At 51.7% G+C, this 22,756-nt stretch overlaps 15 non-coding genes across 15 annotated transcripts; all 15 read right to left on the bottom strand.

The window, feature by feature from the left end:
- Positions 1–17: 17 nt before the first annotated feature.
- On the bottom strand, positions 18–89 carry trnam-cau (transfer RNA methionine (anticodon CAU)). The gene has a single exon. It is a non-coding gene; the product is annotated as a tRNA-Met (tRNA).
- Positions 90–1,321: 1,232 nt separating this feature from the next.
- On the bottom strand, positions 1,322–1,393 carry trnam-cau (transfer RNA methionine (anticodon CAU)). Its single transcript has one exon. It is a non-coding gene; the product is annotated as a tRNA-Met (tRNA).
- A 1,232-nt stretch (positions 1,394–2,625) lies between these two features.
- On the bottom strand, positions 2,626–2,697 carry trnam-cau (transfer RNA methionine (anticodon CAU)). The gene has a single exon. It is a non-coding gene; the product is annotated as a tRNA-Met (tRNA).
- Positions 2,698–3,930: 1,233 nt separating this feature from the next.
- Positions 3,931–4,002, bottom strand: trnam-cau (transfer RNA methionine (anticodon CAU)). Its single transcript has one exon. It is a non-coding gene; the product is annotated as a tRNA-Met (tRNA).
- Positions 4,003–6,513: 2,511 nt separating this feature from the next.
- Positions 6,514–6,585, bottom strand: trnam-cau (transfer RNA methionine (anticodon CAU)). The gene has a single exon. It is a non-coding gene; the product is annotated as a tRNA-Met (tRNA).
- Positions 6,586–9,123: 2,538 nt separating this feature from the next.
- On the bottom strand, positions 9,124–9,195 carry trnam-cau (transfer RNA methionine (anticodon CAU)). The gene has a single exon. It is a non-coding gene; the product is annotated as a tRNA-Met (tRNA).
- A 1,232-nt stretch (positions 9,196–10,427) lies between these two features.
- On the bottom strand, positions 10,428–10,499 carry trnam-cau (transfer RNA methionine (anticodon CAU)). Its single transcript has one exon. It is a non-coding gene; the product is annotated as a tRNA-Met (tRNA).
- Positions 10,500–11,731: 1,232 nt separating this feature from the next.
- trnam-cau (transfer RNA methionine (anticodon CAU)) lies at positions 11,732–11,803 on the bottom strand. The gene has a single exon. It is a non-coding gene; the product is annotated as a tRNA-Met (tRNA).
- Positions 11,804–13,035: 1,232 nt separating this feature from the next.
- On the bottom strand, positions 13,036–13,107 carry trnam-cau (transfer RNA methionine (anticodon CAU)). Its single transcript has one exon. It is a non-coding gene; the product is annotated as a tRNA-Met (tRNA).
- Positions 13,108–14,339: 1,232 nt separating this feature from the next.
- Positions 14,340–14,411, bottom strand: trnam-cau (transfer RNA methionine (anticodon CAU)). Its single transcript has one exon. It is a non-coding gene; the product is annotated as a tRNA-Met (tRNA).
- A 1,232-nt stretch (positions 14,412–15,643) lies between these two features.
- On the bottom strand, positions 15,644–15,715 carry trnam-cau (transfer RNA methionine (anticodon CAU)). The gene has a single exon. It is a non-coding gene; the product is annotated as a tRNA-Met (tRNA).
- Positions 15,716–16,948: 1,233 nt separating this feature from the next.
- Positions 16,949–17,020, bottom strand: trnam-cau (transfer RNA methionine (anticodon CAU)). The gene has a single exon. It is a non-coding gene; the product is annotated as a tRNA-Met (tRNA).
- A 1,233-nt stretch (positions 17,021–18,253) lies between these two features.
- trnam-cau (transfer RNA methionine (anticodon CAU)) lies at positions 18,254–18,325 on the bottom strand. The gene has a single exon. It is a non-coding gene; the product is annotated as a tRNA-Met (tRNA).
- A 1,232-nt stretch (positions 18,326–19,557) lies between these two features.
- Positions 19,558–19,629, bottom strand: trnam-cau (transfer RNA methionine (anticodon CAU)). The gene has a single exon. It is a non-coding gene; the product is annotated as a tRNA-Met (tRNA).
- A 1,232-nt stretch (positions 19,630–20,861) lies between these two features.
- trnam-cau (transfer RNA methionine (anticodon CAU)) lies at positions 20,862–20,933 on the bottom strand. Its single transcript has one exon. It is a non-coding gene; the product is annotated as a tRNA-Met (tRNA).
- Between the last annotated feature and the right edge of the window lie 1,823 nt (positions 20,934–22,756).

Here is a 22,756-nt window from a genome sequence, read left to right as displayed (position 1 = left end):
ACATTAAAAGTTGCCTTTAGCAGAGGATGGTTTCGATCCATCGACCTCTGGGTTATGGGCCCAGCACGCTTCCGCTGCGCCACTCTGCTGCTGGTGTTGGAACTGATGAATTGCACCTCCTTGTGCTTGGACATGGCTGGCTGCGGTTGCGTGTGATTGACAGCTGCTCTAGTGAGCGGATTGGGCCGCGGGGTCACGTGGTGGATGGGCGTGATTAACCACTGCTCCAGTCATCACCAGAGGCAGCCCCTCGAAATCGAGGAAGACTTGCTTCCACTCTAAAAGTGAGTTCTCAGGTGGCTGTTCAGTCCAATACAGGAATTACAGTCTCTGTCACAGCTGGGGCAGACAGTGGTTAAAGGAAAGGGTGGGTGGGGAGTCTGGTTTGCCGCACGCTCCTTCCGCTGCCTGCGCTTGTTTTCTGCATGTTCTCGGCGGCGAGACTCGAGGTGCTCAGCGCCCTCCCGGATGCTCTTCCTCCACTTAGGGCGCTCTTTGGCAAGAGATTCCCAGGTGTCGGTGGGGATGTTGCACTTTATCAAGGAGGCTTTGAGGATGTCCTTGAAACGTTCCCTCTGCCCACCTGCGGCTCACTTGCCGTGTAGGATTCCTAGTAGAGCGCTTGTTTTGGGAGTCTTGTGTCGAGAATGCGGACAATGTGGCCCGCCCAATGGAGCTGGTCGAGTGTGGTCAGTGCTTCGATGCTGGGGATGTTGGCTTGATCGAGAGCACTGACGTTGAAGCGTCTATCCTCCCAGGGGATTTGCAGGATGTTGTGGTATTTCTCCAGCGATTTGAGGTGATTGCTGTATATGGTCCATGTCTCTGAGCCACCCAGGAGGCCGGATATCACTACAGCCCTGTATACCATGAGCTTGGTGCCAGATTTGAAGGCCTGATCTTGGAACACTGTCTTCCTCCGGCGGCCGAAGGCCCAACAGCCTGTATCCTGCAATATTTACAGGACATCCTCTCTCGTCAACACTAACATTGTCCTTAACCAATACTGCCACCCCAACTGCTACCATTCATGTACACCCGATATCCAGCTATTTTAACGGCCCACGCCTGCCCTTTGAGCCAGATCCCAGTTATTGCCACAGCATCATAATCCGATTTGCTTGCAGATAAGCAAACTTATTTAGTAAAAGAAGAGGAAACAATAAGACTTTTAATATCAAGCTCATATTTAATGAGTGTGCTCTATCAGCCAAAGCTCCTCAAATTAATTGAAAGAGAATGATTTTGGAGATGCATCCTTGTCAAGGCTGGGATTAGTTGCAGTGCAAGTGTTGGCTGCAACCACATTAAAAGTTGCCTTTAGCAGAGGATGGTTTCGATCCATCGACCTCTGGGTTATGGGCCCAGCACGCTTCCGCTGCGCCACTCTGCTGCTGGTGTTGGAACTGATGAATTGCACCTCCTTGTGCTTGGACATGGCTGGCTGCGGTTGCGTGTGATTGACAGCTGCTCTAGTGAGCGGATTGGGCCGCGGGGTCACGTGGTGGATGGGCGTGATTAACCACTGCTCCAGTCATCACCAGAGGCAGCCCCTCGAAATCGAGGAAGACTTGCTTCCACTCTAAAAGTGAGTTCTCAGGTGGCTGTTCAGTCCAATACAGGAATTACAGTCTCTGTCACAGCTGGGGCAGACAGTGGTTAAAGGAAAGGGTGGGTGGGGAGTCTGGTTTGCCGCACGCTCCTTCCGCTGCCTGCGCTTGTTTTCTGCATGTTCTCGGCGGCGAGACTCGAGGTGCTCAGCGCCCTCCCGGATGCTCTTCCTCCACTTAGGGCGCTCTTTGGCAAGAGATTCCCAGGTGTCGGTGGGGATGTTGCACTTTATCAAGGAGGCTTTGAGGATGTCCTTGAAACGTTCCCTCTGCCCACCTGCGGCTCACTTGCCGTGTAGGATTCCTAGTAGAGCGCTTGTTTTGGGAGTCTTGTGTCGAGAATGCGGACAATGTGGCCCGCCCAATGGAGCTGGTCGAGTGTGGTCAGTGCTTCGATGCTGGGGATGTTGGCTTGATCGAGAGCACTGACGTTGAAGCGTCTATCCTCCCAGGGGATTTGCAGGATGTTGTGGTATTTCTCCAGCGATTTGAGGTGATTGCTGTATATGGTCCATGTCTCTGAGCCACCCAGGAGGCCGGATATCACTGCAGCCCTGTATACCATGAGCTTGGTGCCAGATTTGAAGGCCTGATCTTGGAACACTGTCTTCCTCCGGCGGCCGAAGGCCCAACAGCCTGTATCCTGCAATATTTACAGGACATCCTCTCTCGTCAACACTAACATTGTCCTCAACCAATACTGCCACCCCAACTGCTACCATTCATGTACACCCGATATCCAGCTATATTTACGGCCCACGCCTGCCCTTTGAGCCAGATCCAAGTTATTGCCACAGCATCATATTCCGATTTGCTTGCAGATCAGCAAACTTATTTAGTAAAAGAAGAGGAAACAATAAGACTTTTAATATCAAGCTCATATTTTATGAGTGTGCTCTATCAGCCAAAGCTCCTCAAATTAATTGAAAGAGAATGATTTGAGAGATGCATCCTTGTCAAGGCTGGGATTAGTTGCAGTGCAAGTGTTGGCTGCAACCACATTAAAAGTTGCCTTTAGCAGAGGATGGTTTCGATCCATCGACCTCTGGGTTATGGGCCCAGCACGCTTCCGCTGCGCCACTCTGCTCCTGGTGTTGGAACTGATGAATTGCACCTCCTTGTGCTGGGACATGGCTGGCTGCGGTTGCGTGTGATTGACAGCTGCTCTAGTGAGCGGATTGGGCCGCGGGGTCACGTGGTGGATGGGCGTGATTAACCACTGCTCCAGTCATCACCAGAGGCAGCCCCTCGAAATCGAGGAAGACTTGCTTCCACTCTAAAAGTGAGTTCTCAGGTGGCTGTTCAGTCCAATACAGGAATTACAGTCTCTGTCACAGCTGGGGCAGACAGTGGTTAAAGGAAAGGGTGGGTGGGGAGTCTGGTTTGCCGCACGCTCCTTCCGCTGCCTGCGCTTGTTTTCTGCATGTTCTCGGCGGCGAGACTCGAGGTGCTCAGCGCCCTCCCGGATGCTCTTCCTCCACTTAGGGCGCTCTTTGGCAAGAGATTCCCAGGTGTCGGTGGGGATGTTGCACTTTATCAAGGAGGCTTTGAGGATGTCCTTGAAACGTTCCCTCTGCCCACCTGCGGCTCACTTGCCGTGTAGGATTCCTAGTAGAGCGCTTGTTTTGGGAGTCTTGTGTCGAGAATGCAGACAATGTGGCCCGCCCAATGGAGCTGGTCGAGTGTGGTCAGTGCTTCGATGCTGGGGATGTTGGCTTGATCGAGAGCACTGACGTTGAAGCGTCTATCCTCCCAGGGGATTTGCAGGATGTTGTGGTATTTCTCCAGCGATTTGAGGTGATTGCTGTATATGGTCCATGTCTCTGAGCCACCCAGGAGGCCGGATATCACTACAGCCCTGTATACCATGAGCTTGGTGCCAGATTTGAAGGCCTGATCTTGGAACACTGTCTTCCTCTGGCGGCCGAAGGCCCAACAGCCTGTATCCTGCAATATTTACAGGACATCCTCTCTCGTCAACACTAACATTGTCCTTAACCAATACTGCCACCCCAACTGCTACCATTCATGTACACCCGATATCCAGCTATATTTACGGCCCACGCCTGCCCTTTGAGCCAGATCCAAGTTATTGCCACAGCATCATATTCCGATTTGCTTGCAGATCAGCAAAACTTATTTAGTAAAAGAAGAGGAAACAATAAGACTTTTAATATCAAGCTCATATTTTATGAGTGTGCTCTATCAGCCAAAGCTCCTCAAATTAATCGAAAGAGAATGATTTTGGAGATGCATCCTTGTCAAGGCTGGGATTAGTTGCAGGGCAAGTGTTGGCTGCAACCACATTAAAAGTTGTCTTTAGCAGAGGATGGTTTCGATCCATCGACCTCTGGGTTATGGGCCCAGCACGCTTCCGCTGCGCCACTCTGCTGCTGGTGTTGGAACTGATGAATTGCACCTCCTTGTGCTGGGACATGGCTGGCTGCGGTTGCGTGTGATTGACAGCTGCTCTAGTGAGCGGATTGGGCCGCGGGGTCACGTGGTGGATGGGCGTGATTAACCACTGCTCCAGTCATCACCAGAGGCAGTCCCTCGAAATCGAGGAAGACTTGCTTCCACTCTAAAAGTGAGTTCTCAGGTGGCTGTTCAGTCCAATACAGGAATTACAGTCTCTGTCACAGCTGGGGCAGACAGTGGTTAAAGGAAAGGGTGGGTGGGGAGTCTGGTTTGCCGCACGCTCCTTCCGCTGCCTGCGCTTGTTCTCGGCGGCGAGACTCGAGGTGCTCAGCGCCCTCCCGGATGCTCTTCCTCCACTTAGGGCGCTCTTTGGCAAGAGATTCCCAGGTGTCGGTGGGGATGTTGCACTTTATCAAGGAGGCTTTGAGGATGTCCTTCAAACGTTCCCTCTGCCCACCTGCGGCTCACTTGCCGTGTAGGATTCCGTGGGAGTCTTGTGTCGAGAATGCGGACAATGTGGCCCGCCCAATGGAGCTGGTCGAGTGTGGTCAGTGCTTCGATGCTGGGGATGTTGGCTTGATCGAGAGCACTGACGTTGAAGCGTCTATCCTCCCAGGGGATTTGCAGGATGTTGTGGTATTTCTCCAGCGATTTGAGGTGATTGCTGTATATGGTCCATGTCTCTGAGCCACCCAGGAGGCCGGATATCACTACAGCCCTGTATACCATGAGCTTGGTGCCAGATTTGAAGGCCTGATCTTGGAACACTGTCTTCCTCCGGCGGCCGAAGGCCCAACAGCCTGTATCCTGCAATATTTACAGGACATCCTCTCTCGTCAACACTAACATTGTCCTTAACCAATACTGCCACCCCAACTGCTACCATTCATGTACACCCGATATCCAGCTATTTTAACGGCCCACGCCTGCCCTTTGAGCCAGATCCAAGTTATTGCCACAGCATCATAATCCGATTTGCTTGCAGATCAGCAAACTTATTTAGTAAAAGAAGAGGAAACAATAAGACTTTTAATATCAAGCTCATATTTTATGAGTGTGCTCTATCAGCCAAAGCTCCTCAAATTAATTGAAAGAGAATGATTTTAGAGATGCATCCTTGTCAAGGCTGGGATTAGTTGCAGTGCAAGTGTTGGCTGCAACCACATTAAAAGTTGCCTTTAGCAGAGGATGGTTTCGATCCATCGACCTCTGGGTTATGTTCCCCCCCCACACTTCCGCTGCGCCACTCTGCTGCTGGTGTTGGAACTGATGAATTGCACCTCCTTGTGCTTGGACATGGCTGGCTGCGGTTGCGTGTGATTGACAGCTGCTCTAGTGAGCGGATTGGGCCGCGGGGTCACGTGGTGGATGGGCGTGATTAACCACTGCTCCAGTCATCACCAGAGGCAGCCCCTCGAAATCGAGGAAGACTTGCTTCCACTCTAAAAGTGAGTTCTCAGGTGGCTGTTCAGTCCAATACAGGAATTACAGTCTCTGTCACAGCTGGGGCAGACAGTGGTTAAAGGAAAGGGTGGGTGGGGAGTCTGGTTTGCCGCACGCTCCTTCCGCTGCCTGCGCTTGTTTTCTGCATGTTCTCGGCGGCGAGACTCGAGGTGCTCAGCGCCCTCCCGGATGCTCTTCCTCCACTTAGGGCGCTCTTTGGCAAGAGATTCCCAGGTGTCGGTGGGGATGTTGCACTTTATCAAGGAGGCTTTGAGGATGTCCTTGAAACGTTCCCTCTGCCCACCTGCGGCTCACTTGCCGTGTAGGATTCCTAGTAGAGCGCTTGTTTTGGGAGTCTTGTGTCGAGAATGCGGACAATGTGGCCCGCCCAATGGAGCTGGTCGAGTGTGGTCAGTGCTTCGATGCTGGGGATGTTGGCTTGATCGAGAGCACTGACGTTGAAGCGTCTATCCTCCCAGGGGATTTGCAGGATGTTGTGGTATTTCTCCAGCGATTTGAGGTGATTGCTGTATATGGTCCATGTCTCTGAGCCACCCAGGAGGCCGGATATCACTGCAGCCCTGTATACCATGAGCTTGGTGCCAGATTTGAAGGCCTGATCTTGGAACACTGTCTTCCTCCGGCGGCCGAAGGCCCAACAGCCTGTATCCTGCAATATTTACAGGACATCCTCTCTCGTCAACACTAACATTGTCCTCAACCAATACTGCCACCCCAACTGCTACCATTCATGTACACCCGATATCCAGCTATATTTACGGCCCACGCCTGCCCTTTGAGCCAGATCCAAGTTATTGCCACAGCATCATATTCCGATTTGCTTGCAGATCAGCAAACTTATTTAGTAAAAGAAGAGGAAACAATAAGACTTTTAATATCAAGCTCATATTTTATGAGTGTGCTCTATCAGCCAAAGCTCCTCAAATTAATTGAAAGAGAATGATTTGAGAGATGCATCCTTGTCAAGGCTGGGATTAGTTGCAGTGCAAGTGTTGGCTGCAACCACATTAAAAGTTGCCTTTAGCAGAGGATGGTTTCGATCCATCGACCTCTGGGTTATGGGCCCAGCACGCTTCCGCTGCGCCACTCTGCTCCTGGTGTTGGAACTGATGAATTGCACCTCCTTGTGCTGGGACATGGCTGGCTGCGGTTGCGTGTGATTGACAGCTGCTCTAGTGAGCGGATTGGGCCGCGGGGTCACGTGGTGGATGGGCGTGATTAACCACTGCTCCAGTCATCACCAGAGGCAGCCCCTCGAAATCGAGGAAGACTTGCTTCCACTCTAAAAGTGAGTTCTCAGGTGGCTGTTCAGTCCAATACAGGAATTACAGTCTCTGTCACAGCTGGGGCAGACAGTGGTTAAAGGAAAGGGTGGGTGGGGAGTCTGGTTTGCCGCACGCTCCTTCCGCTGCCTGCGCTTGTTTTCTGCATGTTCTCGGCGGCGAGACTCGAGGTGCTCAGCGCCCTCCCGGATGCTCTTCCTCCACTTAGGGCGCTCTTTGGCAAGAGATTCCCAGGTGTCGGTGGGGATGTTGCACTTTATCAAGGAGGCTTTGAGGATGTCCTTGAAACGTTCCCTCTGCCCACCTGCGGCTCACTTGCCGTGTAGGATTCCTAGTAGAGCGCTTGTTTTGGGAGTCTTGTGTCGAGAATGCAGACAATGTGGCCCGCCCAATGGAGCTGGTCGAGTGTGGTCAGTGCTTCGATGCTGGGGATGTTGGCTTGATCGAGAGCACTGACGTTGAAGCGTCTATCCTCCCAGGGGATTTGCAGGATGTTGTGGTATTTCTCCAGCGATTTGAGGTGATTGCTGTATATGGTCCATGTCTCTGAGCCACCCAGGAGGCCGGATATCACTACAGCCCTGTATACCATGAGCTTGGTGCCAGATTTGAAGGCCTGATCTTGGAACACTGTCTTCCTCCGGCGGCCGAAGGCCCAACAGCCTGTATCCTGCAATATTTACAGGACATCCTCTCTCGTCAACACTAACATTGTCCTTAACCAATACTGCCACCCCAACTGCTACCATTCATGTACACCCGATATCCAGCTATTTTAACGGCCCACGCCTGCCCTTTGAGCCAGATCCAAGTTATTGCCACAGCATCATAATCCGATTTGCTTGCAGATCAGCAAACTTATTTAGTAAAAGAAGAGGAAACAATAAGACTTTTAATATCAAGCTCATATTTTATGAGTGTGCTCTATCAGCCAAAGCTCCTCAAATTAATTGAAAGAGAATGATTTTAGAGATGCATCCTTGTCAAGGCTGGGATTAGTTGCAGTGCAAGTGTTGGCTGCAACCACATTAAAAGTTGCCTTTAGCAGAGGATGGTTTCGATCCATCGACCTCTGGGTTATGTTCCCCCCCCACACTTCCGCTGCGCCACTCTGCTGCTGGTGTTGGAACTGATGAATTGCACCTCCTTGTGCTTGGACATGGCTGGCTGCGGTTGCGTGTGATTGACAGCTGCTCTAGTGAGCGGATTGGGCCGCGGGGTCACGTGGTGGATGGGCGTGATTAACCACTGCTCCAGTCATCACCAGAGGCAGCCCCTCGAAATCGAGGAAGACTTGCTTCCACTCTAAAAGTGAGTTCTCAGGTGGCTGTTCAGTCCAATACAGGAATTACAGTCTCTGTCACAGCTGGGGCAGACAGTGGTTAAAGGAAAGGGTGGGTGGGGAGTCTGGTTTGCCGCACGCTCCTTCCGCTGCCTGCGCTTGTTTTCTGCATGTTCTCGGCGGCGAGACTCGAGGTGCTCAGCGCCCTCCCGGATGCTCTTCCTCCACTTAGGGCGCTCTTTGGCAAGAGATTCCCAGGTGTCGGTGGGGATGTTGCACTTTATCAAGGAGGCTTTGAGGATGTCCTTGAAACGTTCCCTCTGCCCACCTGCGGCTCACTTGCCGTGTAGGATTCCTAGTAGAGCGCTTGTTTTGGGAGTCTTGTGTCGAGAATGCGGACAATGTGGCCCGCCCAATGGAGCTGGTCGAGTGTGGTCAGTGCTTCGATGCTGGGGATGTTGGCTTGATCGAGAGCACTGACGTTGAAGCGTCTATCCTCCCAGGGGATTTGCAGGATGTTGTGGTATTTCTCCAGCGATTTGAGGTGATTGCTGTATATGGTCCATGTCTCTGAGCCACCCAGGAGGCCGGATATCACTGCAGCCCTGTATACCATGAGCTTGGTGCCAGATTTGAAGGCCTGATCTTGGAACACTGTCTTCCTCCGGCGGCCGAAGGCCCAACAGCCTGTATCCTGCAATATTTACAGGACATCCTCTCTCGTCAACACTAACATTGTCCTCAACCAATACTGCCACCCCAACTGCTACCATTCATGTACACCCGATATCCAGCTATTTTAACGGCCCACGCCTGCCCTTTGAGCCAGATCCCAATTATTGCCACAGCATCATATTCCGATTTGCTTGCAGATCAGCAAACTTATTTAGTAAAAGAAGAGGAAACAATAAGACTTTTAATATCAAGCTCATATTTTATGAGTGTGCTCTATCAGCCAAAGCTCCTCAAATTAATTGAAAGAGAATGATTTTAGAGATGCATCCTTGTCAAGGCTGGGATTAGTTGCAGTGCAAGTGTTGGCTGCAACCACATTAAAAGTTGCCTTTAGCAGAGGATGGTTTCGATCCATCGACCTCTGGGTTATGGGCCCAGCACGCTTCCGCTGCGCCACTCTGCTCCTGGTGTTGGAACTGATGAATTGCACCTCCTTGTGCTTGGACATGGCTGGCTGCGGTTGCGTGTGATTGACAGCTGCTCGAGTGAGCGGATTGGGCCGCGGGGTCACGTGGTGGATGGGCGTGATTAACCACTGCTCCAGTCATCACCAGAGGCAGCCCCTCGAAATCGAGGAAGACTTGCTTCCACTCTAAAAGTGAGTTCTCAGGTGGCTGTTCAGTCCAATACAGGAATTACAGTCTCTGTCACAGCTGGGGCAGACAGTGGTTAAAGGAAAGGGTGGGTGGGGAGTCTGGTTTGCCGCACGCTCCTTCCGCTGCCTGCGCTTGTTTTCTGCATGTTCTCGGCGGCGAGACTCGAGGTGCTCAGCGCCCTCCCGGATGCTCTTCCTCCACTTAGGGCGCTCTTTGGCAAGAGATTCCCAGGTGTCGGTGGGGATGTTGCACTTTATCAAGGAGGCTTTGAGGATGTCCTTCAAACGTTCCCTCTGCCCACCTGCGGCTCACTTGCCGTGTAGGATTCCTAGTAGAGCGCTTGTTTTGGGAGTCTTGTGTCGAGAATGCGGACAATGTGGCCCGCCCAATGGAGCTGGTCGAGTGTGGTCAGTGCTTCGATGCTGGGGATGTTGGCTTGATCGAGAGCACTGACGTTGAAGCGTCTATCCTCCCAGGGGATTTGCAGGATGTTGTGGTATTTCTCCAGCGATTTGAGGTGATTGCTGTATATGGTCCATGTCTCTGAGCCACCCAGGAGGCCGGATATCACTACAGCCCTGTATACCATGAGCTTGGTGCCAGATTTGAAGGCCTGATCTTGGAACACTGTCTTCCTCCGGCGGCCGAAGGCCCAACAGCCTGTATCCTGCAATATTTACAGGACATCCTCTCTCGTCTACACTAACATTGTCCTTAACCAATACTGCCACCTCAACTGCTACCATTCATGTACACCCGATATCCAGCTATATTTACGGCCCACGCCTGCCCTTTGAGCCAGATCCCAATTATTGCCACAGCATCATAATCCGATTTGCTTGCAGATAAGCAAACTTATTTAGTAAAAGAAGAGGAAACAATAAGACTTTTAATATCAAGCTCATATTTTATGAGTGTGCTCTCTCAGCCAAAGCTCCTCAAATTAATTGAAAGAGAATGATTTTGGAGATGCATCCTTGTCAAGGCTGGGATTAGTTGCAGTGCAAGTGTTGGCTGCAACCACATTAAAAGTTGCCTTTAGCAGAGGATGGTTTCGATCCATCGACCTCTGGGTTATGGGCCCAGCACGCTTCCGCTGCGCCACTCTGCTGCTGGTGTTGGAACTGATGAATTGCACCTCCTTGTGCTTGGACATGGCTGGCTGCGGTTGCGTGTGATTGACAGCTGCTCTAGTGAGCGGATTGGGCCGCGGGGTCACGTGGTGGATGGGCGTGATTAACCACTGCTCCAGTCATCACCAGAGGCAGCCCCTCGAAATCGAGGAAGACTTGCTTCCACTCTAAAAGTGAGTTCTCAGGTGGCTGTTCAGTCCAATACAGGAATTACAGTCTCTGTCACAGCTGGGGCAGACAGTGGTTAAAGGAAAGGGTGGGTGGGGAGTCTGGTTTGCCGCACGCTCCTTCCGCTGCCTGCGCTTGTTTTCTGCATGTTCTCGGCGGCGAGACTCGAGGTGCTCAGCGCCCTCCCGGATGCTCTTCCTCCACTTAGGGCGCTCTTTGGCAAGAGATTCCCAGGTGTTGGTGGGGATGTTGCACTTTATCAAGGAGGCTTTGAGGATGTCCTTGAAACGTTCCCTCTGCCCACCTGCGGCTCACTTGCCGTGTAGGATTCCTAGTAGAGCGCTTGTTTTGGGAGTCTTGTGTCGAGAATGCGGACAATGTGGCCCGCCCAATGGAGCTGGTCGAGTGTGGTCAGTGCTTCGATGCTGGGGATGTTGGCTTGATCGAGAGCACTGACGTTGAAGCGTCTATCCTCCCAGGGGATTTGCAGGATGTTGTGGTATTTCTCCAGCGATTTGAGGTGATTGCTGTATATGGTCCATGTCTCTGAGCCACCCAGGAGGCCGGATATCACTACAGCCCTGTATACCATGAGCTTGGTGCCAGATTTGAAGGCCTGATCTTGGAACACTGTCTTCCTCCGGCGGCCGAAGGCCCAACAGCCTGTATCCTGCAATATTTACAGGACATCCTCTCTCGTCAACACTAACATTGTCCTTAACCAATACTGCCACCCCAACTGCTACCATTCATGTACACCCGATATCCAGCTATTTTAACGGCCCACGCCTGCCCTTTGAGCCAGATCCAAGTTATTGCCACAGCATCATATTCCGATTTGCTTGCAGATCAGCAAACTTATTTAGTAAAAGAAGAGGAAACAATAAGACTTTTAATATCAAGCTCATATTTTATGAGTGTGCTCTATCAGCCAAAGCTCCTCAAATTAATTGAAAGAGAATGATTTTAGAGATGCATCCTTGTCAAGGCTGGGATTAGTTGCAGTGCAAGTGTTGGCTGCAACCACATTAAAAGTTGCCTTTAGCAGAGGATGGTTTCGATCCATCGACCTCTGGGTTATGGGCCCAGCACGCTTCCGCTGCGCCACTCTGCTGCTGGTGTTGGAACTGATGAATTGCACCTCCTTGTGCTTGGACATGGCTGGCTGCGGTTGCGTGTGATTGACAGCTGCTCTAGTGAGCGGATTGGGCCGCGGGGTCACGTGGTGGATGGGCGTGATTAACCACTGCTCCAGTCATCACCAGAGGCAGCCCCTCGAAATCGAGGAAGACTTGCTTCCACTCTAAAAGTGAGTTCTCAGGTGGCTGTTCAGTCCAATACAGGAATTACAGTCTCTGTCACAGCTGGGGCAGACAGTGGTTAAAGGAAAGGGTGGGTGGGGAGTCTGGTTTGCCGCACGCTCCTTCCGCTGCCTGCGCTTGTTTTCTGCATGTTCTCGGCGGCGAGACTCGAGGTGCTCAGCGCCCTCCCGGATGCTCTTCCTCCACTTAGGGCGCTCTTTGGCAAGAGATTCCCAGGTGTTGGTGGGGATGTTGCACTTTATCAAGGAGGCTTTGAGGATGTCCTTGAAACGTTCCCTCTGCCCACCTGCGGCTCACTTGCCGTGTAGGATTCCTAGTAGAGCGCTTGTTTTGGGAGTCTTGTGTCGAGAATGCGGACAATGTGGCCCGCCCAATGGAGCTGGTCGAGTGTGGTCAGTGCTTCGATGCTGGGGATGTTGGCTTGATCGAGAGCACTGACGTTGAAGCGTCTATCCTCCCAGGGGATTTGCAGGATGTTGTGGTATTTCTCCAGCGATTTGAGGTGATTGCTGTATATGGTCCATGTCTCTGAGCCACCCAGGAGGCCGGATATCACTACAGCCCTGTATACCATGAGCTTGGTGCCAGATTTGAAGGCCTGATCTTGGAACACTGTCTTCCTCCGGCGGCCGAAGGCCCAACAGCCTGTATCCTGCAATATTTACAGGACATCCTCTCTCGTCAACACTAACATTGTCCTTAACCAATACTGCCACCCCAACTGCTACCATTCATGTACACCCGATATCCAGCTATTTTAACGGCCCACGCCTGCCCTTTGAGCCAGATCCCAGTTATTGCCACAGCATCATATTCCGATTTGCTTGCAGATCAGCAAACTTATTTAGTAAAAGAAGAGGAAACAATAAGACTTTTAATATCAAGCTCATATTTTATGAGTGTGCTCTATCAGCCAAAGCTCCTCAAATTAATTGAAAGAGAATGATTTTAGAGATGCATCCTTGTCAAGGCTGGGATTAGTTGCAGTGCAAGTGTTGGCTGCAACCACATTAAAAGTTGCCTTTAGCAGAGGATGGTTTCGATCCATCGACCTCTGGGTTATGGGCCCAGCACGCTTCCGCTGCGCCACTCTGCTGCTGGTGTTGGAACTGATGAATTGCACCTCCTTGTGCTTGGACATGGCTGGCTGCGGTTGCGTGTGATTGACAGCTGCTCTAGTGAGCGGATTGGGCCGCGGGGTCACGTGGTGGATGGGCGTGATTAACCACTGCTCCAGTCATCACCAGAGGCAGCCCCTCGAAATCGAGGAAGACTTGCTTCCACTCTAAAAGTGAGTTCTCAGGTGGCTGTTCAGTCCAATACAGGAATTACAGTCTCTGTCACAGCTGGGGCAGACAGTGGTTAAAGGAAAGGGTGGGTGGGGAGTCTGGTTTGCCGCACGCTCCTTCTGCTGCCTGCGCTTGTTTTCTGCATGTTCTCGGCGGCGAGACTCGAGGTGCTCAGCGCCCTCCCGGATGCTCTTCCTCCACTTAGGGCGCTCTTTGGCAAGAGATTCCCAGGTGTCGGTGGGGATGTTGCACTTTATCAAGGAGGCTTTGAGGATGTCCTTCAAACGTTCCCTCTGCCCACCTGCGGCTCACTTGCCGTGTAGGATTCCTAGTAGAGCGCTTGTTTTGGGAGTCTTGTGTCGAGAATGCGGACAATGTGGCCCGCCCAATGGAGCTGGTCGAGTGTGGTCAGTGCTTCGATGCTGGGGATGTTGGCTTGATCGAGAGCACTGACGTTGAAGCGTCTATCCTCCCAGGGGATTTGCAGGATGTTGTGGTATTTCTCCAGCGATTTGAGGTGATTGCTGTATATGGTCCATGTCTCTGAGCCACCCAGGAGGCCGGATATCACTGTAGCCCTGTATACCATGAGCTTGGTGCCAGATTTGAAGGCCTGATCTTGGAACACTGTCTTCCTCCGGCGGCCGAAGGCCCAACAGCCTGTATCCTGCAATATTTACAGGACATCCTCTCTCGTCTACACTAACATTGTCCTTAACCAATACTGCCACCTCAACTGCTACCATTCATGTACACCCGATATCCAGCTATATTTACGGCCCACGCCTGCCCTTTGAGCCAGATCCCAATTATTGCCACAGCATCATAATCCGATTTGCTTGCAGATAAGCAAACTTATTTAGTAAAAGAAGAGGAAACAATAAGACTTTTAATATCAAGCTCATATTTTATGAGTGTGCTCTCTCAGCCAAAGCTCCTCAAATTAATTGAAAGAGAATGATTTTGGAGATGCATCCTTGTCAAGGCTGGGATTAGTTGCAGTGCAAGTGTTGGCTGCAACCACATTAAAAGTTGCCTTTAGCAGAGGATGGTTTCGATCCATCGACCTCTGGGTTATGGGCCCAGCACGCTTCCGCTGCGCCACTCTGCTGCTGGTGTTGGAACTGATGAATTGCACCTCCTTGTGCTTGGACATGGCTGGCTGCGGTTGCGTGTGATTGACAGCTGCTCTAGTGAGCGGATTGGGCCGCGGGGTCACGTGGTGGATGGGCGTGATTAACCACTGCTCCAGTCATCACCAGAGGCAGCCCCTCGAAATCGAGGAAGACTTGCTTCCACTCTAAAAGTGAGTTCTCAGGTGGCTGTTCAGTCCAATACAGGAATTACAGTCTCTGTCACAGCTGGGGCAGACAGTGGTTAAAGGAAAGGGTGGGTGGGGAGTCTGGTTTGCCGCACGCTCCTTCCGCTGCCTGCGCTTGTTTTCTGCATGTTCTCGGCGGCGAGACTCGAGGTGCTCAGCGCCCTCCCGGATGCTCTTCCTCCACTTAGGGCGCTCTTTGGCAAGAGATTCCCAGGTGTTGGTGGGGATGTTGCACTTTATCAAGGAGGCTTTGAGGATGTCCTTGAAACGTTCCCTCTGCCCACCTGCGGCTCACTTGCCGTGTAGGATTCCTAGTAGAGCGCTTGTTTTGGGAGTCTTGTGTCGAGAATGCGGACAATGTGGCCCGCCCAATGGAGCTGGTCGAGTGTGGTCAGTGCTTCGATGCTGGGGATGTTGGCTTGATCGAGAGCACTGACGTTGAAGCGTCTATCCTCCCAGGGGATTTGCAGGATGTTGTGGTATTTCTCCAGCGATTTGAGGTGATTGCTGTATATGGTCCATGTCTCTGAGCCACCCAGGAGGCCGGATATCACTACAGCCCTGTATACCATGAGCTTGGTGCCAGATTTGAAGGCCTGATCTTGGAACACTGTCTTCCTCCGGCGGCCGAAGGCCCAACAGCCTGTATCCTGCAATATTTACAGGACATCCTCTCTCGTCAACACTAACATTGTCCTTAACCAATACTGCCACCCCAACTGCTACCATTCATGTACACCCGATATCCAGCTATTTTAACGGCCCACGCCTGCCCTTTGAGCCAGATCCCAGTTATTGCCACAGCATCATATTCCGATTTGCTTGCAGATCAGCAAACTTATTTAGTAAAAGAAGAGGAAACAATAAGACTTTTAATATCAAGCTCATATTTTATGAGTGTGCTCTATCAGCCAAAGCTCCTCAAATTAATTGAAAGAGAATGATTTTAGAGATGCATCCTTGTCAAGGCTGGGATTAGTTGCAGTGCAAGTGTTGGCTGCAACCACATTAAAAGTTGCCTTTAGCAGAGGATGGTTTCGATCCATCGACCTCTGGGTTATGGGCCCAGCACGCTTCCGCTGCGCCACTCTGCTGCTGGTGTTGGAACTGATGAATTGCACCTCCTTGTGCTTGGACATGGCTGGCTGCGGTTGCGTGTGATTGACAGCTGCTCTAGTGAGCGGATTGGGCCGCGGGGTCACGTGGTGGATGGGCGTGATTAACCACTGCTCCAGTCATCACCAGAGGCAGCCCCTCGAAATCGAGGAAGACTTGCTTCCACTCTAAAAGTGAGTTCTCAGGTGGCTGTTCAGTCCAATACAGGAATTACAGTCTCTGTCACAGCTGGGGCAGACAGTGGTTAAAGGAAAGGGTGGGTGGGGAGTCTGGTTTGCCGCACGCTCCTTCCGCTGCCTGCGCTTGTTTTCTGCATGTTCTCGGCGGCGAGACTCGAGGTGCTCAGCGCCCTCCCGGATGCTCTTCCTCCACTTAGGGCGCTCTTTGGCAAGAGATTCCCAGGTGTCGGTGGGGATGTTGCACTTTATCAAGGAGGCTTTGAGGATGTCCTTCAAACGTTCCCTCTGCCCACCTGCGGCTCACTTGCCGTGTAGGATTCCTAGTAGAGCGCTTGTTTTGGGAGTCTTGTGTCGAGAATGCGGACAATGTGGCCCGCCCAATGGAGCTGGTCGAGTGTGGTCAGTGCTTCGATGCTGGGGATGTTGGCTTGATCGAGAGCACTGACGTTGAAGCGTCTATCCTCCCAGGGGATTTGCAGGATGTTGTGGTATTTCTCCAGCGATTTGAGGTGATTGCTGTATATGGTCCATGTCTCTGAGCCACCCAGGAGGCCGGATATCACTGTAGCCCTGTATACCATGAGCTTGGTGCCAGATTTGAAGGCCTGATCTTGGAACACTGTCTTCCTCCGGCGGCCGAAGGCCCAACAGCCTGTATCCTGCAATATTTACAGGACATCCTCTCTCGTCAACACTAACATTGTCCTTAACCAATACTGCCACCCCAACTGCTACCATTCATGTACACCCGATATCCAGCTATATTTACGGCCCACGCCTGCCCTTTGAGCCAGATCCCAGTTATTGCCACAGCATCATATTCCGATTTGCTTGCAGATCAGCAACACTTATTTTGTAAAAGAAGAGGAAACAATAAGACTTTTAATATCAAGCTCATATTTTATGAGTGTGCTCTATCAGCCAAAGCTCCTCAAATTAATTGAAAGAGAATGATTTTAGAGATACATCCTTGTCAAGGCTGGGATTAGTTGCAGTGCAAGTGTTGGCTGCAACCACATTAAAAGTTGCCTTTAGCAGAGGATGGTTTCGATCCATCGACCTCTGGGTTATGGGCCCAGCACGCTTCCGCTGCGCCACTCTGCTGCTGGTGTTGGAACTGATGAATTGCACCTCCTTGTGCTGGGACATGGCTGGCTGCGGTTGCGTGTGATTGACAGCTGCTCTAGTGAGCGGATTGGGCCGCGGGGTCACGTGGTGGATGGGCGTGATTAACCACTGCTCCAGTCATCACCAGAGGCAGCCCCTCGAAATCGAGGAAGACTTGCTTCCACTCTAAATGTGAGTTCTCAGGTGGCTGTTCAGTCCAATACAGGAATTACAGTCTCTGTCACAGCTGGGGCAGACAGTGGTTAAAGGAAAGGGTGGGTGGGGAGTCTGGTTTGCCGCACGCTCCTTCCGCTGCCTGCGCTTGTTTTCTGCATGTTCTCGCCGGCGAGACTCGAGGTGCTCAGCGCCCTCCCGGATGCTCTTCCTCCACTTAGGGCGCTCTTTGGCAAGAGATTCCCAGGTGTCGGTGGGGATGTTGCACTTTATCAAGGAGGCTTTGAGGATGTCCTTCAAACGTTCCCTCTGCCCACCTGCGGCTCACTTGCCGTGTAGGATTCCTAGTAGAGCGCTTGTTTTGGGAGTCTTGTGTCGAGAATGCGGACAATGTGGCCCGCCCAATGGAGCTGGTCGAGTGTGGTCAGTGCTTCGATGCTGGGGATGTTGGCTTGATCGAGAGCACTGACGTTGAAGCGTCTATCCTCCCAGGGGATTTGCAGGATGTTGTGGTATTTCTCCAGCGATTTGAGGTGATTGCTGTATATGGTCCATGTCTCTGAGCCACCCAGGAGGCCGGATATCACTGCAGCCCTGTATACCATGAGCTTGGTGCCAGATTTGAAGGCCTGATCTTGGAACACTGTCTTCCTCCGGCGGCCGAAGGCCCAACAGCCTGTATCCTGCAATATTTACAGGACATCCTCTCTCGTCAACACTAACATTGTCCTTAACCAATACTGCCACCCCAACTGCTACCATTCATGTACACCCGATATCCAGCTATATTTACGGCCCACGCCTGCCCTTTGAGCCAGATCCCAGTTATTGCCACAGCATCATATTCCGATTTGCTTGCAGATCAGCAACACTTATTTAGTAAAAGAAGAGGAAACAATAAGACTTTTAATATCAAGCTCATATTTTATGAGTGTGCTCTATCAGCCAAAGCTCCTCAAATTAATTGAAAGAGAATGATTTTAGAGATACATCCTTGTCAAGGCTGGGATTAGTTGCAGTGCAAGTGTTGGCTGCAACCACATTAAAAGTTGCCTTTAGCAGAGGATGGTTTCGATCCATCGACCTCTGGGTTATGGGCCCAGCACGCTTCCGCTGCGCCACTCTGCTGCTGGTGTTGGAACTGATGAATTGCACCTCCTTGTGCTTGGACATGGCTGGCTGCGGTTGCGTGTGATTGACAGCTGCTCTAGTGAGCGGATTGGGCCGCGGGGTCACGTGGTGGATGGGCGTGATTAACCACTGCTCCAGTCATCACCAGAGGCAGCCCCTCGAAATCGAGGAAGACTTGCTTCCACTCTAAAAGTGAGTTCTCAGGTGGCTGTTCAGTCCAATACAGGAATTACAGTCTCTGTCACAGCTGGGGCAGACAGTGGTTAAAGGAAAGGGTGGGTGGGGAGTCTGGTTTGCCGCACGCTCCTTCCGCTGCCTGCGCTTGTTTTCTGCATGTTCTCGGCGGCGAGACTCGAGGTGCTCAGCGCCCTCCCGGATGCTCTTCCTCCACTTAGGGCGCTCTTTGGCAAGAGATTCCCAGGTGTCGGTGGGGATGTTGCACTTTATCAAGGAGGCTTTGAGGATGTCCTTCAAACGTTCCCTCTGCCCACCTGCGGCTCACTTGCCGTGTAGGATTCCTAGTAGAGCGCTTGTTTTGGGAGTCTTGTGTCGAGAATGCGGACAATGTGGCCCGCCCAATGGAGCTGGTCGAGTGTGGTCAGTGCTTCGATGCTGGGGATGTTGGCTTGATCGAGAGCACTGACGTTGAAGCGTCTATCCTCCCAGGGGATTTGCAGGATGTTGTGGTATTTCTCCAGCGATTTGAGGTGATTGCTGTATATGGTCCATGTCTCTGAGCCACCCAGGAGGCCGGATATCACTACAGCCCTGTATACCATGAGCTTGGTGCCAGATTTGAAGGCCTGATCTTGGAACACTGTCTTCCTCCGGCGGCCGAAGGCCCAACAGCCTGTATCCTGCAATATTTACAGGACATCCTCTCTCGTCTACACTAACATTGTCCTTAACCAATACTGCCACCTCAACTGCTACCATTCATGTACACCCGATATCCAGCTATATTTACGGCCCACGCCTGCCCTTTGAGCCAGATCCCAATTATTGCCACAGCATCATAATCCGATTTGCTTGCAGATAAGCAAACTTATTTAGTAAAAGAAGAGGAAACAATAAGACTTTTAATATCAAGCTCATATTTTATGAGTGTGCTCTCTCAGCCAAAGCTCCTCAAATTAATTGAAAGAGAATGATTTTGGAGATGCATCCTTGTCAAGGCTGGGATTAGTTGCAGTGCAAGTGTTGGCTGCAACCACATTAAAAGTTGCCTTTAGCAGAGGATGGTTTCGATCCATCGACCTCTGGGTTATGGGCCCAGCACGCTTCCGCTGCGCCACTCTGCTGCTGGTGTTGGAACTGATGAATTGCACCTCCTTGTGCTTGGACATGGCTGGCTGCGGTTGCGTGTGATTGACAGCTGCTCTAGTGAGCGGATTGGGCCGCGGGGTCACGTGGTGGATGGGGGTGATTAACCACTGCTCCAGTCATCACCAGAGGCAGCCCCTCGAAATCGAGGAAGACTTGCTTCCACTCTAAAAGTGAGTTCTCAGGTGGCTGTTCAGTCCAATACAGGAATTACAGTCTCTGTCACAGCTGGGGCAGACAGTGGTTAAAGGAAAGGGTGGGTGGGGAGTCTGGTTTGCCGCACGCTCCTTCCGCTGCCTGCGCTTGTTTTCTGCATGTTCTCGGCGGCGAGACTCGAGGTGCTCAGCGCCCTCCCGGATGCTCTTCCTCCACTTAGGGCGCTCTTTGGCAAGAGATTCCCAGGTGTCGGTGGGGATGTTGCACTTTATCAAGGAGGCTTTGAGGATGTCCTTGAAACGTTCCCTCTGCCCACCTGCGGCTCACTTGCCGTGTAGGATTCCTAGTAGAGCGCTTGTTTTGGGAGTCTTGTGTCGAGAATGCAGACAATGTGGCCCGCCCAATGGAGCTGGTCGAGTGTGGTCAGTGCTTCGATGCTGGGGATGTTGGCTTGATCGAGAGCACTGACGTTGAAGCGTCTATCCTCCCAGGGGATTTGCAGGATGTTGTGGTATTTCTCCAGCGATTTGAGGTGATTGCTGTATATGGTCCATGTCTCTGAGCCACCCAGGAGGCCGGATATCACTACAGCCCTGTATACCATGAGCTTGGTGCCAGATTTGAAGGCCTGATCTTGGAACACTGTCTTCCTCCGGCGGCCGAAGGCCCAACAGCCTGTATCCTGCAATATTTACAGGACATCCTCTCTCGTCAACACTAACATTGTCCTTAACCAATACTGCCACCCCAACTGCTACCATTCATGTACACCCGATATCCAGCTATTTTAACGGCCCACGCCTGCCCTTTGAGCCAGATCCCAGTTATTGCCACAGCATCATATTCCGATTTGCTTGCAGATCAGCAAACTTATTTAGTAAAAGAAGAGGAAACAATAAGACTTTTAATATCAAGCTCATATTTTATGAGTGTGCTCTATCAGCCAAAGCTCCTCAAATTAATTGAAAGAGAATGATTTTAGAGATGCATCCTTGTCAAGGCTGGGATTAGTTGCAGTGCAAGTGTTGGCTGCAACCACATTAAAAGTTGCCTTTAGCAGAGGATGGTTTCGATCCATCGACCTCTGGGTTATGGGCCCAGCACGCTTCCGCTGCGCCACTCTGCTGCTGGTGTTGGAACTGATGAATTGCACCTCCTTGTGCTTGGACATGGCTGGCTGCGGTTGCGTGTGATTGACAGCTGCTCTAGTGAGCGGATTGGGCCGCGGGGTCACGTGGTGGATGGGCGTGATTAACCACTGCTCCAGTCATCACCAGAGGCAGCCCCTCGAAATCGAGGAAGACTTGCTTCCACTCTAAAAGTGAGTTCTCAGGTGGCTGTTCAGTCCAATACAGGAATTACAGTCTCTGTCACAGCTGGGGCAGACAGTGGTTAAAGGAAAGGGTGGGTGGGGAGTCTGGTTTGCCGCACGCTCCTTCCGCTGCCTGCGCTTGTTTTCTGCATGTTCTCGGCGGCGAGACTCGAGGTGCTCAGCGCCCTCCCGGATGCTCTTCCTCCACTTAGGGCGCTCTTTGGCAAGAGATTCCCAGGTGTCGGTGGGGATGTTGCACTTTATCAAGGAGGCTTTGAGGATGTCCTTGAAACGTTCCCTCTGCCCACCTGCGGCTCACTTGCCGTGTAGGATTCCTAGTAGAGCGCTTGTTTTGGGAGTCTTGTGTCGAGAATGCGGACAATGTGGCCCGCCCAATGGAGCTGGTCGAGTGTGGTCAGTGCTTCGATGCTGGGGATGTTGGCTTGATCGAGAGCACTGACGTTGAAGCGTCTATCCTCCCAGGGGATTTGCAGGATGTTGTGGTATTTCTCCAGCGATTTGAGGTGATTGCTGTATATGGTCCATGTCTCTGAGCCACCCAGGAGGCCGGATATCACTACAGCCCTGTATACCATGAGCTTGGTGCCAGATTTGAAGGCCTGATCTTGGAACACTGTCTTCCTCCGGCGGCCGAAGGCCCAACAGCCTGTATCCTGCAATATTTACAGGACATCCTCTCTCGTCAACACTAACATTGTCCTTAACCAATACTGCCACCTCAACTGCTACCATTCATGTACACCCGATATCCAGCTATATTTACGGCCCACGCCTGCCCTTTGAGCCAGATCCCAATTATTGCCACAGCATCATAATCCGATTTGCTTGCAGATCAGCAAACTTATTTAGTAAAAGAAGAGGAAACAATAAGACTTTTAATATCAAGCTCATATTTTATGAGTGTGCTCTATCAGCCAAAGCTCCTCAAATTAATTGAAAGAGAATGATTTTGGAGATGCATCCTTGTCAAGGCTGGGATTAGTTGCAGTGCAAGTGTTGGCTGCAACCACATTAAAAGTTGCCTTTAGCAGAGGATGGTTTCGATCCATCGACCTCTGGGTTATGGGCCCAGCACACTTCCGCTGCACCACTCTGCTGCTGGTGTTGGAACTGATGAATTGCACCTCCTTGTGCTTGGACATGGCTGGCTGCGGTTGCGTGTGATTGACAGCTGCTCTAGTGAGCGGATTGGGCCGCGGGGTCACGTGGTGGATGGGCGTGATTAACCACTGCTCCAGTCATCACCAGAGGCAGCCCCTCGAAATCGAGGAAGACTTGCTTCCACTCTAAAAGTGAGTTCTCAGGTGGCTGTTCAGTCCAATACAGGAATTACAGTCTCTGTCACAGCTGGGGCAGACAGTGGTTAAAGGAAAGGGTGGGTGGGGAGTCTGGTTTGCCGCACGCTCCTTCCGCTGCCTGCGCTTGTTTTCTGCATGTTCTCGGCGGCGAGACTCGAGGTGCTCAGCGCCCTCCCGGATGCTCTTCCTCCACTTAGGGCGCTCTTTGGCAAGAGATTCCCAGGTGTCGGTGGGGATGTTGCACTTTATCAAGGAGGCTTTGAGGATGTCCTTGAAACGTTCCCTCTGCCCACCTGCGGCTCACTTGCCGTGCAGGAT

The sequence above is a fragment of the Pristiophorus japonicus genome, unplaced genomic scaffold (assembly GCF_044704955.1).
Source record: "Pristiophorus japonicus isolate sPriJap1 unplaced genomic scaffold, sPriJap1.hap1 HAP1_SCAFFOLD_539, whole genome shotgun sequence".
Taxonomy (NCBI): Eukaryota; Metazoa; Chordata; class Chondrichthyes; family Pristiophoridae; genus Pristiophorus; species Pristiophorus japonicus.
The sequence above is the reverse complement of the archived record's forward strand: the minus strand, read 5'-3'. Positions and strand labels throughout refer to the sequence as shown.